The following is an 18,726-nucleotide window of genomic DNA, read 5'->3' on the forward strand; positions in this document are numbered from 1 at the left end:
ATTAGGTAGTTTGCTTTCTTCCTTCCTTTATTCTTGTTGGATTACCGGTGAAACTCACAAGTTTTTCTCCGTCAATCATACTCAACTATAAGAACAGTTTTTGGCAAAATATATATATTTTCCTCACCCCACAGGTCGTTGCTGTAATGGCCGCCTTGTCTTAGACTTCACAGGTAAGCAAATTGATGAGCCTCAGCTTTTTAATCTTTACTTTGCCCTCACATATATACATTATTGTTGATGGGATTTTCTTTTTATTTTTTGTTGGCAGCTCAAACTCTAGAACTGCCATTGATAAAGCCACATCTTGGCTTTGAGAATGGGAGTACGGTAACAAGCATTCAAGAAGGAGTCAATTTTGCTGTTGTGGGAGCAACAGCATTGGATGCTGCTTTTTTCTTCGAAAGGGAATTGATAATGTGTCTACAAACGACTCTTTAAGTGTTCAAATGGATTGGTTCAAGAAAATTCTTCCATCTCTATGTAACAGTAACACATTGTCAGGTAAGTTTACTATATAATCATCATCATCTCCTCAATATTGGGAGAGCAATACAATTCAGACTTGTTGAAATTTATAGATTGCCCTGATAAGGAGCACTACCACAAGATTGTTGTTTTGAGGGCATTAAGGGAGCTTTTGTCATTTTGGAAGAAAAAGAAGGAATCATTAGCAAACAAAATGTGAGTGAATGAAAAACCATTCCTTCCTATCTTGACACCTTTAATTTTCTTTTGGTTCTCCTCTTTGGTTAGAGTTATAGAAAGTATATTGGCACAAAAAAGGAAGAGGTAAGGGGAGATAGGTTCACCCTGTCTAAGACCTCTAGAGGGGCGGAAAGGTTTTGTGGGGCTGCCATTAACAAGTAAGGAGCACTGAACAGTTGACACACATTCCATTATCCGGTTTACCCAAGTTGTGCCAAAATTCATAGAGAGTAAAACAGCTTTGAGGAATTTCCAATTGACCTTATCATAGGCATTACTCATATAAATTTTTAAGGCACCATAACCTTTTTTCCTTCCTTTCTTTTTCCTTAGGGTGTCAAAGATTTCATGGGCTAACAGTATGCTATCTGTGATGTTTCGACCTTGAATGAAATCATTCTGATAGGGTGTTATGAGCATGTCCATAAAAGGCTTTAGCCTATTTAAAGAATTTTTTAAATGATTTTGTAAATGACATTACAAAGGCTGATAGGTCAAAAATGAGAAACATCTTCAAGGAAGTGAACTTTAAGAATTAGAATAAGGAAGGTTTGGTTAAGGGATTTGAGGAGAGAACCTGAGTGGAAGAAAGCATGTGTGAACTGCTGATGTCCTGCCTCACAGTGCTCTAGAAATTCTGATAAAAAAAATACAGGAATCCTATCTAGATCAGGAGCCTTATGAGGCCCCAATTGGTGTATTGCCCATTCAATTTATGCATCTGTCACAGGTCTTTCAAGCAGCTCCTTCTAATGTTGATCAACCTTGGGGATTGGGAGAGAAGTTAGCTCCTCCAGCAGCTGATTTACTAATTTAGTATCATTTTCCTTGACCTGATCCTTAAAGTGCTCTACTAACATACTTTCTATTTCTGTTAAGTCTTCAGTCAAGTTACCATCAGCTGTCCTAAGTTGTAAGATTTTGTTTCGAGCCCTTCTTTGTTTGACCACTGTTTGGAAATACTTAGTATTCCTATCTCCTTGAGTAATCTAGTTAGATCTAGCCTTCTGAGCCCACATAATCTCTTCCTTATCCATGAGATTTTCTAGCTCCAACTTGAGCTACCTTTCCTTTTTAACATCCTCCACTGAGTGAATAGAGTGACTTCGTGTTTTTGAGAGGAAAGATTTACATATATTTGTTTTTTTTTTGAAGGGGACCAATCCATGGCACACTTTAGAGGTTGTTGACTTTAGTAAGGACAAAGGCGTAGTTGAGGTAACTTATCTTGGTGACAAACTTACGAAACCATTATAAGCTAGGTTTTTACTTAAATTATCTTCTTCTTCTTCTTTTTTTTTTTTTTTTTTTTTTTTTTACTTTTAAAAATAAATTAGTTTTTTACTGTTTTGTCTTATATTACACAAACTAGTGTGTAGCCGTATGCATATAAGTTCAAATTATACATAGTGTTAGTTTATAATTTTTTTAAACAATACATTTTTAAAATATCTAATGGTTTCTCATTATATATATATATATATATATATATATATATATATATAATTTAGATTTTAATTGGTTTTAGACTCTTTAGTTTTTGTATCCAATAATTCACTTGCCACAAAAATAAAAAACTTAGATGGACATGTGGCGAAAATTTGGATTCCAATTGAAATCCAATTGAAATATAATTAAATTTGGACTCTTCCATTTTTACACTCAATAATTCACTTGGCACAAATTAAAAATTAAACAAAATACATGGCGCAAAATTGAGAATCCAATTAAAATCTAATTGAATTTTCTCTCAGCTTTAACTATATATATATATATATATATAGAGAGAGAGAGAGAGAGAGAGAGAGAGAGTAGCATGTAACATGGATACACTTAAAGATATACAAAAAGATGCATAGTATAATTTCTATATATATATATATATATATATATAATTTAAATACTATTGATTAGGTATAAAATGTCTTGTAAGAATATTACTTCTTGTAAGAATATTTTGTTAACTCTTTAAGAAGTCTTGTAAGAATGTTCTTAGGTATAAAATATAAACAGTTCATGTTTATTTATTACTTCTTAATTTTTGTTATTGTGAAACACTTTTTTTTCACAATTTATTTATTCTAGACTTATTGATTTTTGTAGTTAATAACTCACGTAGATGAATATTTATGATTCTAAAATTAGGAAATAAAACTATCTCTAAAAATAAATAATTTCGGATACATGGCGCAAAATTGGACTTTAATTTGAAATTTTAATTGGACTTTCTCTTATATATATGGACTAGCACATAATCCATGCAAATACATGGATATGCATTTAAAATTAAGCAAAATTTTTATTATAAAATATAAATAATTAGTCAAATTATTTTTATAAAAATAGCATGTAACACATGCATACATATAGACACATTTAAAATTAAACACAAGTTTTATCTTAAAAATATAAATAATTAGTCATTTAAAAAAAGTAAACATAATTAGTCACCTATTAAAATTCTTACCTAAATTTAATACTACTCATGATAATTTTTTTTTTTATAATTTTTAATAAGATAGAATGTGTGGTGATTTTTATTGAGTATATGCGATTTAAAAAATAAAAATTTATAGTTCATTAATATTAGATTCTTAGTATTTTGCACTCATTAACTTCATTTAGTACAAAAATTTAAAAACTTAAGTAGATAATTATGGTGTAATATCATCGCATAAATTTAGACACAGCGCAAAACTGAATTCTAAATTCAAGTTTTAATTGAACTTTCTTTAACCTTTATATATATTAACATTAATTGCTTTTTTTTTCCCATAATTTTTTTTTTAAAATGGATTATTAACCATTACCGTAAGACCATTCGTTAGCATTTCCTCTCTCTCTCTCTCTCTCTCTCTCTCTCTCTCTTTATATATATATATATATATAAGATGAGTTTAAGTTAAACCTGATGTAACTCGACTATAGTTACACCCATTTTAGACCATTGATTCTCATTAAATCTATCGGTCAGCAAAAGATTACCTCTCACATTATTAATGTAAGGACACAATTTAGCCCGAACCCACAGTCAGAAGGGGATGGGTCTGAAAGGCCTTTTACAATAAAATTTGTAAAGAGTGAGTTTGAAATCTAAGTTCTAGTGATGTTAGATAACAAAAATGATGGGCTTTGATCACAATGATACCCACAGGGAACTGTTTATATGAAAGAATCTTCTCCTCGGACACAAGCCGAGGATGATTTATATTATTTCTTCCCAAGATAGATTACAGTTATGGATAGTGAGGTATACAGTGTTTTTTCTCTCTTTCTTCCTGATCCCATTTGCTGAAGGTCCCTTCTTCCTTTTATATCCCCTCCTTCTTCTCCTCTTCATCCTCCATGTCAGAGTTGGATTGTTGGTTTAGATACTTGTCCCATCCACCTCCCTTAAAGTCTTTGGAGACAGGAGCCAGGCTAAACTCTGATGCTCAGGTCTCACTTCCCCGTTAATGCGGCCAGAATAGCAGTTGCAGAGCATTCAATGCGGGGGCGGTGGTAACAACTTTATCTTAGATATTCCACCACCCTTCTTCTTATCTTCCATGTTTACCCTTACCTATAGGATTTTTTAGAACATTGTCTGTGGATGTTAACCAGCCCTTCACCTTCCTCGAACTATCTTCTTGGACATACTTGTTCAGGCATTACCTCTTTACTATTTAGTATTGCTTTATGAGTTGACATTCATACATCCTCGGACCATTCAGTGTCCTCGGATTGGGCCTTTAGCCCAAAGAATACTCTTGGGCCACCCCACACATATTCCTGGGCCCAATGACCTACAATAGCCCATCGAGATTCTCATTTTGCTACCTCGGGAGGAAAGGAGGATCTCGACATCTGTTACCGTTAACTTGTGTACACCACACATCTTTGCTGACAGGGATGATGACTTTTGAACTGCCCAGCGCACATTCTTGACATTTTGGCATGCGGAGCGTCCCCAAATTAAATTCTAACGTCTCTCTGTTCCCCACGCTTAGCGACATGACGCGCATCTAACGGTTGAGGGTTGCATTGGGACATAGGCGGGAATTTTCCCGCTTCATAATTCCCATTGATATAAATACTAACAATTCAAAACCTTTTTTACACACTAAAACACTCGTTCAATGTATCTGCCACCCTTTGCAATCTACACGCGCCTTCACATTTACCAAGTATTGGGCCGAGGTGACTTTGTCATTTTAAAGTAAGTTCTCCCAAATTCTCTTTTTCATCATCTTTTTTCTTCCTTCTTTCTCTTGTGTTTCTTTATCCTCTACTCATCTATTTTCTTAGTTCTTCCACCATACCCACACCTTGCTCCCACAAATGGGTAGATTTTCATCCCTAGTAGATTCAGACGAAAAAATAGGACAATTTAAGGCTAAGTACAGAATTCCACTGGGGTGTCTGTTACATACTATACAGAAAAGGAGTAGTATGAAAAAAGACAAACGGGAGAGGTAATAATCCCGATGATAGCATTCATAGAAAAAGGGATGAAAATCCCAATGGGGACCATTACCAGGGATTACCTTACTGCGTTTAGATTAGCTCCTACCCAATGCGCCCCAAACATGTTTAGGATTCTGGGTTCCATAGATGCCTTAAATGAAAAGATGAACCTAGGACTCACCCATCATGATGTGAACTAGGTTTATAACCTTCACTTCCTAAAGAAACAAGGTGGATATTACCTAAAATCTAGGTATCCAGAAGTTAGATTAATCCAATGCCTCATTGAATCCAACAAGGGTATGAAAAATGACTTCCTAATCATATCAGAGGATTGGCACGACGGCATGCCCTGTCCAACAAGGGAGGGGAAACCAGGTGAAGTTTTGGATCCGGTTGAACTGTTCATAACCATTCTTTTTAAACCTAGGTTTATATAAAACATTTACTTATTCTAACTTTGTTTTTCTTCTCAACAATTTTGCAGACACACACGCAGTGGATCGCCATCCTCATCTTGTTGATTTCGCAAGATTAGACAAAATACTGCAGGCTGAAGTATTTGTGCACACAAACAATCAACTCCGAGCAGCTTGTTTAATCCTTGGCTACGAACCTATATCCAAAGCTTTCCAGGCCCCGAAGTGCGTGATCAGAGTCAAGGACCTACGCTTACACCAGATAAGTGTTGCTGTCGAAGATTTTCTGTTACCTGAGGGAGTTCCTATTTCTCAAGCTACCCTTATCACACAACTCATACAACCCTTACAACCTATACTAGACGATATTCCCCTCGTCCCTCTTCCAACTCAACACACATCTAGCGAAGCAACCTCTTCTCAACCTAGTATAAAGGAAGAAGAAGAGATTGTTGAAGTATTAGATTCTGAGGTCGAGTTTGAAGTTTTCAATCAACCCCTTCCCTTAAAGACCAAGTTGTTGTCCTCGGCACATCCTCTTCAAATCCCCCACAAGGCGACACCCAACAATCTGACATAATGGGCATCCAACGTAAGCTTAGACAAAGTCTTAAAGATGTGCTGGAAGCTCAAATGGGGACCCAAGAACTTCTAAAGGTACCTCAAACCAAGTCCAAAGATAGAGGTACCGAGAAAGTCCCTCAATCCAACCTTCCTTTTCCTCCACCTGTCCAATCCCAACGCATCGACCAACTGATCATAGGAGCAAAAGGGATCAGCAAAAGGTGAAGGATGTGCTTGAGGGAGGGAAAGACGCCCTTCCCAAGGAGCTGGAGCCCCCAAAGGGAGGAAAACAGGCTCGCATAATGCAGACGAGGTCAAAAAGACAGGCCGAGACTCATGCACCTGTAACCTCCCCAATTTGGGCACCCCCAATGATCATGGATGACCATGCGGTTACCGCCAATGCATCCATTAGGAGTTCTAACACAAGGACAGTTGCCTGCGTAGCAGATGCTCTGGAGCAAGCCCTTTTATTGCTCGAGGACATGGGTGAGCTCAGGCGAATGAGGGACCAGAATGTCTTCATGACTTTAAAGAAGGAGCTTGCTATGGTAAGAGTCCCATTCAACCATTTTTTTTTATTTTTTTTTATTATGCTTAAAATTTTTAACTGTGCCTTCTTGCTTTACTATCTCTCGTGTATAGGCTGTCTAGTCTACTCACAAGGTTGAGGAGATCGCTATTAGCACATACAAATCCTTCAAGGCTGAAGAATTAAGGGCCAACAACGCCCAGAGGATCCTTGATATAAAGGTCAAAAAAGTACAAGAGGTCACGACTAGTTTGAACAAAGCTAAGAATGAAAGATCGAGCTCTAAGGCTGCTTTAAAAGTAGCCGAGAGGCAGGCCGAGACCCAAAGACTACAGCTTAAACAAGCCGACGAGGATTATGCTGCAGCAAAGAAGTTGATTGAAGACCTCAAGAAAGATTTAAAGGAATCTGAGCGGGCAAAGGAGGAGGCCATCAAAGCCAAAGAAGAGGCTACCAAGGCCAAAGAGGAGGCTGAGAAGGCAAAGGATCAAGCTGAGCAAGAGGGCTATAAAGTCGGAGTGGTAGAGACCACCGAAAATTTAAAGCTCAAGTCTCGGAGGTATGTAGGCATTATTGCCTCCAAGTATGGAATGAGGCACTTTCCCAAGCTGGGATTGATGCTTTTTCCAACCTTTGGAAGACAGAAAATGTCTACTTCCCTCCAGCCATCCGAACTTCTGCCCCTCCCCAAACCAAGGATGGTGCTGCCATTCACGGAGCAGAGGATAAACAAGGTGATGTGGTTGAAGACCCTGTCTCCACTGAAAGTCAGCCTCAAAAACATGCTGAACCAACAGTAGGGGTGGCATATGAGGATACACAGCCTCCCAGTGATCCCAAGGAATCTTCCCAGGACAAAAAGACCAACGAAGCACTGGAGCTTGTCTTAGCGACAGTTCCCATAACCATAGAGGAAGATCCGAAAGGCAAAGGGATAGTTGCGGACTCTTTGGCGCAACCTTAGCTTCCAAAAGATCCTAAAGGTTATCTAAAGATAAAGCTGAAGCCATGAATGCTCCTCTTCTCTCCAACTTTTCTTTTTATCTTTATTCAATGTAATTTTGACAACTTGCAAGTAAATGTACTTCCAAAGAATTTCAAATCAATGAAAAAAAGAAGCAAGTTATTTCTACTATGGGTTTAAAATTTATTGCCCTTCTTTTTTCTATATTTGTTATCTTTTTCATCTTACTTGATGCTTGCTTGCCACAATAGAACAATAGTCTATTTCCTTCCATAAATTAATTAGCAATTCTAAGGAAGCAATCTTGCATGAATTAGGCAATAAATATGTTCAATATACTTGCAAATGCTTTAAGTGATGCTCATGAACTTCTGTCCATTTATCACTATTTTGGGAGTCTTCAAGATTTGCAAGCAGAATGGCAAGCTTAGGCCTAGATCCATGTTAAACATAAACTGACCGAGGATTAAACATAATTAAATTTTAACCCGTGCCCAATAGAATATCAACATACATAAGATATATGGATGACATGAAGTGTTAATTTCCCCAAAGTGGATGATCCGAGGACTAGACATAATTAAGGCTCTGTTCAACACTTAATAAAAATATTAATTTATACAAGGTATGTGGTCTGAGGATCCAGGCACGACCAAGCTTCAGTTTGATACTTTCGAAAAATGAACTGAAGTGTTAATTTCTCCAAAGTAGATGATCTGAGGACCAGGCATAACTAAGGTTCTGTTCAACACTTAATAAAAATATTAATTTATACAAGCTATGTTGTCTGAGGATTCAGGCACGACCAAGCTTTAGTTTGATACTTTAGAAAAATGAACTGAAGTGTTAATTTCTTCAAAGTAGATGATCCGAGGATCAGGCATAACTAAGGTTTTTTTCAACACTTAATAAAAATATTAATTTATACAAGGTATGTGGTCTGAGGATCCAGGCATGACCAAGCTTCAGTTTGATACTTTAAAAAAATGAATTGAAGTGTTAATTTCTCCAAAGTAGATGATCTGAGGACCACACATAACTAAGGTTCTATTCAACACTTAATAAAATATCAATTTATACAAGGTATGTGGTTCGAGGATCCAAGCATGACCAAGCTTCAGTTTGATACTTAGAAAAATGAACTGAAGTGTTAATTTCCCAAAAGTAGATGATTTGAGGACTAGACATAACTAAGGCTCTGTTCGACACTTAATAAAATATCAATTTATACAAGGTATATAGTCCAAGGAGCTAGGCATGACCAAGCTTCAGTTTGATACTTAGAAAAATGAACTGAAGTGTTAATTTCTCGAAAGTAGATGATCCGAGGACCAGACATAACTAAGGTTCTGTTCAACACTTAATAAAATATCAATTTATACAAGGTATCTGGTCCGAGGAGCTAGGTATGATCAAGTTTCAGTTTGATACTTAGAAAAAAAAACTGAAGTGTTAATTTCCCCAAAGTAGATGATCCGAGGACTAAACATAACTAAGGTTCTATTCAACACTTAATAAAATATCAATTTATACATGGTATGTGGTCCGAGGAGCTAGGCATGACCAAACTTCAGTTTGATACTTAGAAAAATGATAATCAACGCAACACTGTGTCAATAGAAATAAAATGGTAGAAGTGATTTTCATTTAATAATAGTACCTTTGTAGGTTATTTATATTCCAGAGACGTTGTATAACATGTTCATCTAGATCTTCAAGATAGTATGCCCCTATGCCTGCAACTGAGGTAATATAATAAGGTCCTTCCCAGTTAGGCCCCAGTTAGGCCCATGCTGGTTTTTTGCAGTACCTAAAACTTTCCTTAGTACCAAATCTCTAGGTGCAAGTGGTCGTAGCTTCACATGGGAATCATACCCCTGCTTGAGTTGGTGTTGATAATAAGCTAACTGAACCATGACATTCTCCTGCCGTTCCTCAACTAAGTCTAAGTTTTTTTCTAATAAATTGTCATTACTACCAGGGATGAAAAAGCTCGTCCTTAGTGTCGAGAATCCAATTTCCAGAGGGATTACAGCCTCAGCTCCATAAGTCATAGAGAAGGGTGTCTCTCTAGTGGATATTCGAGGTGTAGTTCGATACGTCCACAAGACATATGGAAATTCTTCCACCTATCTCCCTTTAGCATCATCAAGTCTTTTTTTGAGCCCATTAACTATAACTTTATTGACTGCATCGGCTTGCCCATTCCCTTGCGGATATGCTGGAGTGGAATATCTATTCGTGATGCCTAGATCACAACAATATCTTCTAAAGGCCTTACTATCAAATTGTAGGTCATTATCTGGAGAGTGTGAGGGATTCCGAACCTGGTGATAATGTTTTTCCAGATAAACTTCTTGGCTTCCACATCTCTAATATTTGATAATGGCTCAGCTTGAACCCACTTAGTGAAATAATCTGTTCCAACGAGCAGCCACCTCCTATTCCCTACTGCTTTTAGGAAAGGCTCTACAATGTCCAAGCCCAATTGAGCAAAAGGCCAAGGACTAGATAGAGGATTAAGGATACCCCTTGGTTGATGGATGTTGGGAGCAAATTTTTGACATTGGTCACATCTCTTTGCATAATCTTGTGCCTCCCTCTGCATATTGGGCCACCAATACTCTTGTGTAAAAGGTATATGATATAAAGACCTTCCTCCTGTGTGACTTCCGCTAATCCCTTCATATAACTCTTCCAAAAGTAATTTTGTTGCATCTGGGTATATACACAGCAAATATGGTCCTGAAAAAGAGCGTTTATACAATTTCTGGTCCTCAGATAGCCATAACCGAGATGCTTTCCTGCGTACTTTATCTGCTTCAGGCTTTTCTTTGGGCAAGACATCATCTTTAAGGAAGGATACTATAGGATCCATCTAACTATGTCCCACCCTAATTTGATGAATTCTGATGGCGTTGCTATTCGTCCCAGTGGATTTACATAGATCTTCAATAAGGATGACCCAAGGTAGGCTTTGCGCTGAGGATGTCGAAAGTGTGGCCAAAGAGTCAGCATGGGTATTCCCACTCCTGGATACACGTAATAAGGAAAAAGACTGAAATTTGGACTGTATATACCTGACCCAGATTAGGTATCCTTGCATTCTTGGATCTCTTGCCTCTAACTTCCCTTCCACTTGGCCTACCACCAATTATAAATCCAAAAACATTTGTACTTTTTTTCCACCCATTTTCTAAACCATGTCCATCCCTACTAGTAAAACTTCATATTCTGCTTCATTGTTGGTGGCCGAGAACCCCAGTTTTAGGGATTTCTCAAAAGTAATTCCCTTAGGGGACACCAGAACTAGCCCCACACCTGATCCTCTTTGATTCGCTGCTCCGTCCACATACACTTTCCATAACGAAGGTTCTTTGCACGAGATCATGCCAATTGATTTTTCATCCATGTCCAATCCCTTAATATTCTCTTCTAATGAGGGCTCAGCAAATTCTGCTACTAGATTAGTAAGGACTTGTCCCTTTACAGAGGTGCGAGGCATATATTTGATATCAAAAGCCCCTAGGATGGTACCCCATTTGGCAATCATTCCCGTGTAGTCAGCACTCCGAAGTATAGACTTAAGAGGGAGTTTAGTTAAAACAACAATTGTATGAGATTGGAAGTAATGGGGAAGCTTACGCGTAGCGTGCACCACTGCTAGGATTGCTTTTTCCAATGGTAAGTAATGCACCTCTGCCTCATGCAGAGACTTGCTCACGTAATAAACTGGTCTCTATACATTATTATCATCTCGTATAAGAACCAAACTAACGGCATGATTAGCCACCGCAATATATGCGAACAGAACTTCATCAATTTCTAGCCGAGACATAATGGGTGGTAGTGAAAGGTACTCCTTAAGTTGTTGAAAAGCCGAAGCACACTCCTCGGTCTACTCAAATTCCTTCCACTTATTCAACAACTAGAAGAAATTACTGCACCTATCCGCGAACAGAGAAATAAACTGATTGAGGGAAGCAGTCATCCCTGTCAACCTCTGAACCTCTTTGGGATTCCGAGGTGGCTGCAAGTTGTTAATTGCCTTGATCTGAGCTAGATTAACTTCAATCCCTCGGTGAGATACCATGTAGCCTAGAAATTTACCTGATCTTACACCAAAAGAACATTTAGAGGCATTAAGTCGCAACTTGTACCTCTTTAGTGTCTGAAAAGTGTCATACAGATCCTCCACATGCATGGAAACTGCTTTACTTATCACCACCATGTCATCCACATATACTTCGATAGTCTTTCCCAGTTGTGGCTCAAACATCGTAGTCATCATCCATTGATAAGTAGCCCCTGCGTTCTTCAAACCGAAAGGCATTACCTTATAATGGTAATCTCCCGTAGGAGTGACAAATGCAGTCTTCTCCTGGTCCTCAAAAGCTAAAGGTACTTGGTGATAACCTTGAAATGCATCTAAAAAACTCATCTGAGGATGCCCAATAGTAGCATCCACCAACTGATCTTTCCGAGGCATTGGGAAAGAATCTTTAGGACAAGCCTTGTTTAAATCTATGAAGTTCACGCATACTCTCCACTTCCCATTGTTTTTCTTTACTACCACTGTATGAGCTAACCATTCAGGATAAAATGCCTCTTTGATAGCACCAGCCTTCAGCTTGAGAACCTCTTCCTTAACAGCCTCGGAATGCTCTTTAGAGGAACGCCGAGGTGGTTGCCTCCTTGGCATCACAGTTGGATTGACATTCAAATGATGACAAATGAAACTCGGATCAACCTCGGGAGCCTCATAAGCATTCCATGCGAATACATCCACATTCTTCTTCAAAAATATAACCAGCTCTGCTTTTTCTTCAAGTGGCAACTGAACTTCTACCTGAAAGAATTTTTCAAGGTCGTCACCTATAAAAATCTTCTCCAATGCTTCACACACAGGTTCTTCTACCGATGGTACCTTGGGCGTGGCCAGAGACATTGATTGCTATGGCCTTCCCTCAGCTGAGGCTGAGGACTTCGGCCCAGGTTGATGCAGAATTGCAGCCGCCATGCATTGTCTAGCCACAGATTGACTCCTAAGCAGTTCCTCGATCTGATCCCCAGATGGAAATTTAATTTTGACATGTAAAGTTGAGGACACGACACCCAGAGCATGCAACCAAGGTCTTACCACAATGGCCGTGTAGGGAGAATAGGCGTCTACCACAATGAAATCAACGTTTACCACTTCTGGGCCTGTTGAACAGGCAACCTAATTTTCCCCTTTGGTATGACAGCCTTCTCCTCAAAGCTTATTAAGGGCGAATCATAAGTTGTAAGATCCTCAAGCTTTAAGTTTAGCCCTTTGAACAAGTCAGGGTACATGATATCTTTACCACTATCCTGATCAACCATTACCCTCCTCACATCGTAACCCCCTATCCTCAACGTAACCACCAAAGCATCATCATGTGGTTGGATAGTCCCGATCTTGTCCTCTTCTGAGAAACCTAAAATTGGTAGGATATTCCCTTTAATCCTTTTCGGCTCAGACCTAGAATCCTCTACTAGGGTCCGAGCTACAGACATCACCCTAGAAGGATGAGAGCCAATTCTTCTGGGTGCAGCAAAAATAACATTGATCGTGCCTAGAGGAGGCCTTGATGAAGTGCTGCCCTGGTTCATCGCCCCTGAGTGGTTTCTCTACCCATTAGGCCGATACAATAATTGCTTTAATCTTCCCTTCTTAACCAACTGCTCCAAATGGTTCCATAGAGTTCGACAATCCTCAGTGGTATGACCCCTCTCTTGGAGATACTAGCAATGGAGGTTCTAGTTGCGCCTCATGGGGTCCCCCACCATCTTATTGGGCCACTTAAAGTATGGTTCATTCTTGATTTTCTCCAACAGCTGATGCACTGGCTCCCTAAAGATGGTATTAACCACTTGAGAAGTGTTAGGGCCAGTTTGTCAGGCAAAATCTCTTCGGGGCCTGATATTGTTGTATTTGTCCGACCTGAAATCCCTCCTCTCCTGAGGGATAAACTTCGCCTTTCCTTTACCTTGCTGTTGATCTTCCTCAACCCTTTTATATACATCAATACGATCCATGAGCGACGTACACTCTTTACAGGCTTTTTGGTCAAAGATTTCCTCAAGTCGTGCTTTGCAAGTAAGCCGACCTTGAAGGTTCTTATCACCATGTCATCAAAGTCCCCATCAATCTCATTGAACATCTCCCAGTATCTATCTGAGTATGTTTTCATGGTTTCCCCTTCTCTCATGGCCATGGATAATAACGAATCCAAGGGCTGAGGAACTCTACTGCATGTGATGAAATGAGAACCAAATGCCCTAGTAAGTTCCCTGAAAGAATTGATAAAACCTGCCCTTAAGCCATCAAACCACCTCATCGCCACAGGTCCTAGGCTGGAGGGTAAGACTTTGCATACTAATGTTTCATTCTTAGAATGCACCACTATCCTCTATTTGAAATGACTCACATGCTCCACAGGATCTATTCGACCATTGTAAATGGTGAAAGCTGGCTGTGTGAAGCGCCGAGGAAGCTTCCCTTCTTCCACCCTGCGCGTGAAGGGTGACTTGGAAATTTGATGTAATACCCTACCCATAGCATCATTTCCCAAGCCCAAGCCCCTAGAAATGGTTTTTTTACCCTTACGTTCATGCAAGTTGTCTTCCTCATAGGAGAAAGACTTATCCGGGGGAGTTCTTGACCTTGGCCTGTAACTACCATCCCTAAAGCCTTCAGAAGAAGGGTCAGAAAAGGAAGGAGTTCACCTTCGCCTTTACGGCGTAACTTCTTCTTCAAGTGGTCAATTTCCTTCTGCATGGCTTTAGCATTTTCCTCGTAAAGAACTCTGTTTCCACCTCGTGAATGACTCCTACTTCTGCTAGTGTGCATTGTATGTACACTACTCTCTTGGTCCTCATCTTGCTTAAGATGCAAAGAATGATCCTCATGCTGGGACCCCACAGACTCTGCACGGTGTGGACCTGAGCTTACCATCATGCTAAACCTCCTAAAACACAAGATTTTCCACAAATGGCGCCAATTGTAAAGACACAATTTGGCCCGAACCCACAGTCAGAAGGGGATGGGCCTGAAAGGCCTTTTACAATAAAATTTGTAGAGAGTAGGCTTGAAATCTAGGTTCTAGTGATGTTAGATAACAAAAATGATGGGCTTTGATCACAATGATACACACAAGGAACTGTTTATATGAAAAAATCTTCTCCTTAGACATAAGCCGAGGATGATTTATATTATTTCTTCCCAAGATAGATTACAGTTATGGATAGTGAGGTATACAGTGTTTTTTCTCTCTTTCTTCTCAATCCCCTTTGCTGAAGGTCCCTTCTTCCTTTTATATCCCCTCCTTCTTTTCCTCTTCATCATCCACGTCAGGGTTAGATTGCTGGTTTAGATACTTGTCTCATCCATGTCCCCTGAAGTCTTTGGAGATAGGAGCCAGGCTAAACTCTGATGCTCAAGTCTCATTTTCCCATTAATGTGGCCAGAATAGCAGTTGCAGAGCATTCAATGCGGGGGCGGTGGTAACAGTTTTATCTTAGATATTCCACCGCCCTTCTTCTTAAATTCCACATTTACTTTGTTTACCCTTACTTATAGGATTTTCTAGAACATTGCATGTGGATGTTAACCAGCCCTTCACCTACCTCAACTTTACATAGCCGAGGACATAATTTTCCTCAAACTATCTTTTTAGACATACTTGTTCAGGAATTACCTCTTTACTATTTAGTATTGCTTGATGAGTTGACATTCATATATCCTCGGACCATTCAGTGTCCTCGGATTGGGCCTTTAGCTCAAAGAATACTCTTCGGCCACACCACACATATTCTTGGGCCCAATGACCCTACAATTAATATGTAATTATTATTTACCATGTCTAACTCATTTAAATTAAATTACCCACATTCACCACCTCACTATTAATAATCATCTTCCTATCCATCAAGTAAATCACCTCGGCAAAGATTGAGGATTGGCAAGCTATATTAATATCAGATGCAGCAAGTGGTTTCAAGAGGTTCATTGAACAAGCAAATTCAAGTAAAATACCTCGGCAATGATCTTAAAATTATGTACATTCGTGTAATATAATCTAATTCTATCCACCACCAATAGTCTAATACTAAATTTACACCATGATGACAGTCCAAAAAAATTTACACCAAAGAAGGAGGAATCAAAAATAACTATATATATATATATATATATATATATATATATATATATAGTTCTTTTTGCCTTCTCCTTCTTTGGTGAAGGTTAAACTATTTTACAGTTATACTCTAGTTATATAATGTATTATAAACCTGGTTTAAAACAATATTATTATTATTTTCGTGTGTGTTCTAATAACTATTACTGTTTATTCAAAAAATTATATATAAACACAGACTGGACCAGGACCACCCAATTCTAGGCGCTCATTGGTTAATTGAGCATAAATTTGCAATATGCGCTGTTTTTGGGTGGACTTGGAACCCTTGGATTTTATGTGGGATCTCTTCTTTTTGTGGTCCCTATTTTGACCTTCTGTACTGAGCTTTGTTGCTCACAAATACACAATATGACATCGATCAAAATGCCCATGCTACTAGTTTGCAATCCTGGGTCATTGGGCTTGAGCTCTTGAGTGTTGGAGCCCAAAGAAAAATGGATCAGAATAGATGACAAAGGACAATTTTTTTTTAAGGAAGGACAAAGGACAAAAATTAGATTCAATATCTTATGTATAATAGTAATATATTAGGTTGTTAAATTAAATTCAAACACATATTTGTATTACATTTAATTTTTTTTTTAAATATAACATATTTTGTGTTTGTTTAGTCAATACAATCAAGTGTGTATTTATTTATTTTTTAAGCTTTTAGAAGAAGTATTTGAATTCAATCGAGGAATCTAAGATATATAAGGTAATATGTTGAATACAAATTTTTTTGTCACAATTTTTGTGTTCCACTTTATATTTTACTAACTGTATTTATTAAAAATTTCATATAAAATAATCTAGGTTTAAAAATGAATTTAAAAAAAAAAAATCATATTCATGGCATAACACAATTATTGAAAAAGAAAGAAGAGGACAAAAAGTGGGATATAGTTTTTCTATTCCTGCTAATAGACTGTACCACTTTTGCCATAAACTATATACAGTGTTCTCCATCTCTCATAGCTTACCTACTACAATTTGGATTTGAATGGCGGCTTCGGTACTAAAAGGAAAGTAATTTGACTTTTGAGTATAAAAGCCACAATGCAACCAACAATACGATAAGTGTGCTTGGGAAGTGATTAGAGTTTTTAATTTATTTTTGTTATTATTTATGGGTCTTATTATAAGCTGTTCCCAAACGAACTTGATAAATAATACTCTCTCTCTCTCTCTCTCTCTCTCTCTCTCTCTCTATCTCTCTCTCTCTCTCGTGTCAAACGCGACATTAGATTTTTCTTTTTAATGTTTTAACTCGCGGAAAGGAATCACTTTATCTCAAACACTAATTATAATTATAATTAGTTTATAACCATGCATATGTTTGATACAATTAAAAATAATCATTGTTAATACAGACACATGAATATAATATATATGTTTCTACCTACTTACCTAGCTAGTAACAGATAGTAAATATTCATAACATTATAAGTGGCTTATAAATTTGAATTATTTTTATTTACACAAAAAATGGCTCATTAAAGTAAAATCATTCAAACTCTCTTTTCTTTCAATTTTATATATAGAGTTAGATATATGATTATGTTTTTTTTAATGGTTTATTTACTTGTTTTTTTTATGCTTTATTAATTCATTTGGAACAAAAATTAAAAAACATAGACAATACACATGGGCCCAAATTAAACTCTAATTGAAATTCAATTTGAAATCTAATTGAATTTTCTCTCAATTTTGGTTATATATATATATATATATAAATTTTCTATGTTAACTAGTCACATTTTCAAACATACCATTGATAAACCATCAAAGTCATAAATGAACCAATCAAATTATTTATGCTTAGCTCGAAAAAAAGACTGTTTATATTTGATTATTTAAAAACATGCTGCACTTAATTTTACTTATAGGACCTACTATTCAACAAACTAAAACCAAACATAATAATATGTTTATGAAAAAATTGGTGAATATGAAACTTGGTTTGACTATATATTATATTATATGTTTATTAGTGTATGTGTATTAAATATCATTATATAACTCTTGAAATTAATTATCTAAATTTTTAAATAAGTTTATATAATATCAAATTATTATTTATAATTTACTGGTAAATATAAATATTCCATTACATAGTACATTTCTTTTTAAAATTTAATTATTTACAAATAAGATTGGTGAATATAATTTTTATTTGTTCATAATTGAAAGCTATTCTAACTAGTTAACTATAGTAATTTCTCACTTGAACCTCTACTCACTACAGGAACATGCTGAGGAGCTTTAACAATCTGCAAGTGGAACATGTTTATAGAAAAGCAAACCGATGCGTAGATGCTTTGGCTAGAATAGGTAGCACTAGTGTTGATGCTTATATTTTGTTTATTAATTCACTGCCTGTGGTGGATCAGCTATGTCACCTTGATAAAGAGGGAATATCTTGTACCGAAGTTATTTCTATCTAATTCCAGCAATCCGTATTTACCAAAAAAAAAAAAAAAATTTTAGCAATAATATAGTTATTGACTATTAGTGTAGATTTAAGATTTGTGAAGAAGTAATAAATTTTATATTTTTTACTTTATATAGAGAGAATAAATTTATAAAGCAACTTGTGAATAAACTTGAATTGGTTCGGTAAGAAATGAACCAAGTTTGAACTTGAAATCTAGCTTGGTTGTGAGCTAGATCCCAATTCCTAATTGAAATAATATTAAATCAATAAATCTTAAACTTTTAATACTCAGCTCTAATTAAACTTATTTAGAGCATTATCATAGGTTATGTATTTTTACATTTTGGCAAAATTTTAGCTAAACGCATCTCAAAACCCTTGGATTAACAACATCAAGCAAAAAAAAAAAAAAGTGAAATCACTAGAAACAAAGTCCAAGATGAAGGGGAATG

General features: G+C 37.0%; 1 long non-coding RNA gene across 1 annotated transcript; it reads left to right on the top strand.

Moving 5' to 3' along the window:
- The first annotated feature begins 45 nt into the window (after window positions 1-45).
- LOC142634190 (uncharacterized) lies at window positions 46-18,285 on the top strand. Its single transcript, XR_012844074.1, has 4 exons — window positions 46-173; window positions 272-504; window positions 1,864-1,926; window positions 18,086-18,285. It is a non-coding gene; the product is annotated as an uncharacterized LOC142634190 (long non-coding RNA).
- The last annotated feature ends 441 nt before the right edge of the window (window positions 18,286-18,726 follow it).

Source organism: Castanea sativa, chromosome 5 (assembly GCF_040712315.1).
Source record: "Castanea sativa cultivar Marrone di Chiusa Pesio chromosome 5, ASM4071231v1".
NCBI classification, from domain to species: Eukaryota; Viridiplantae; Streptophyta; class Magnoliopsida; order Fagales; family Fagaceae; genus Castanea; species Castanea sativa.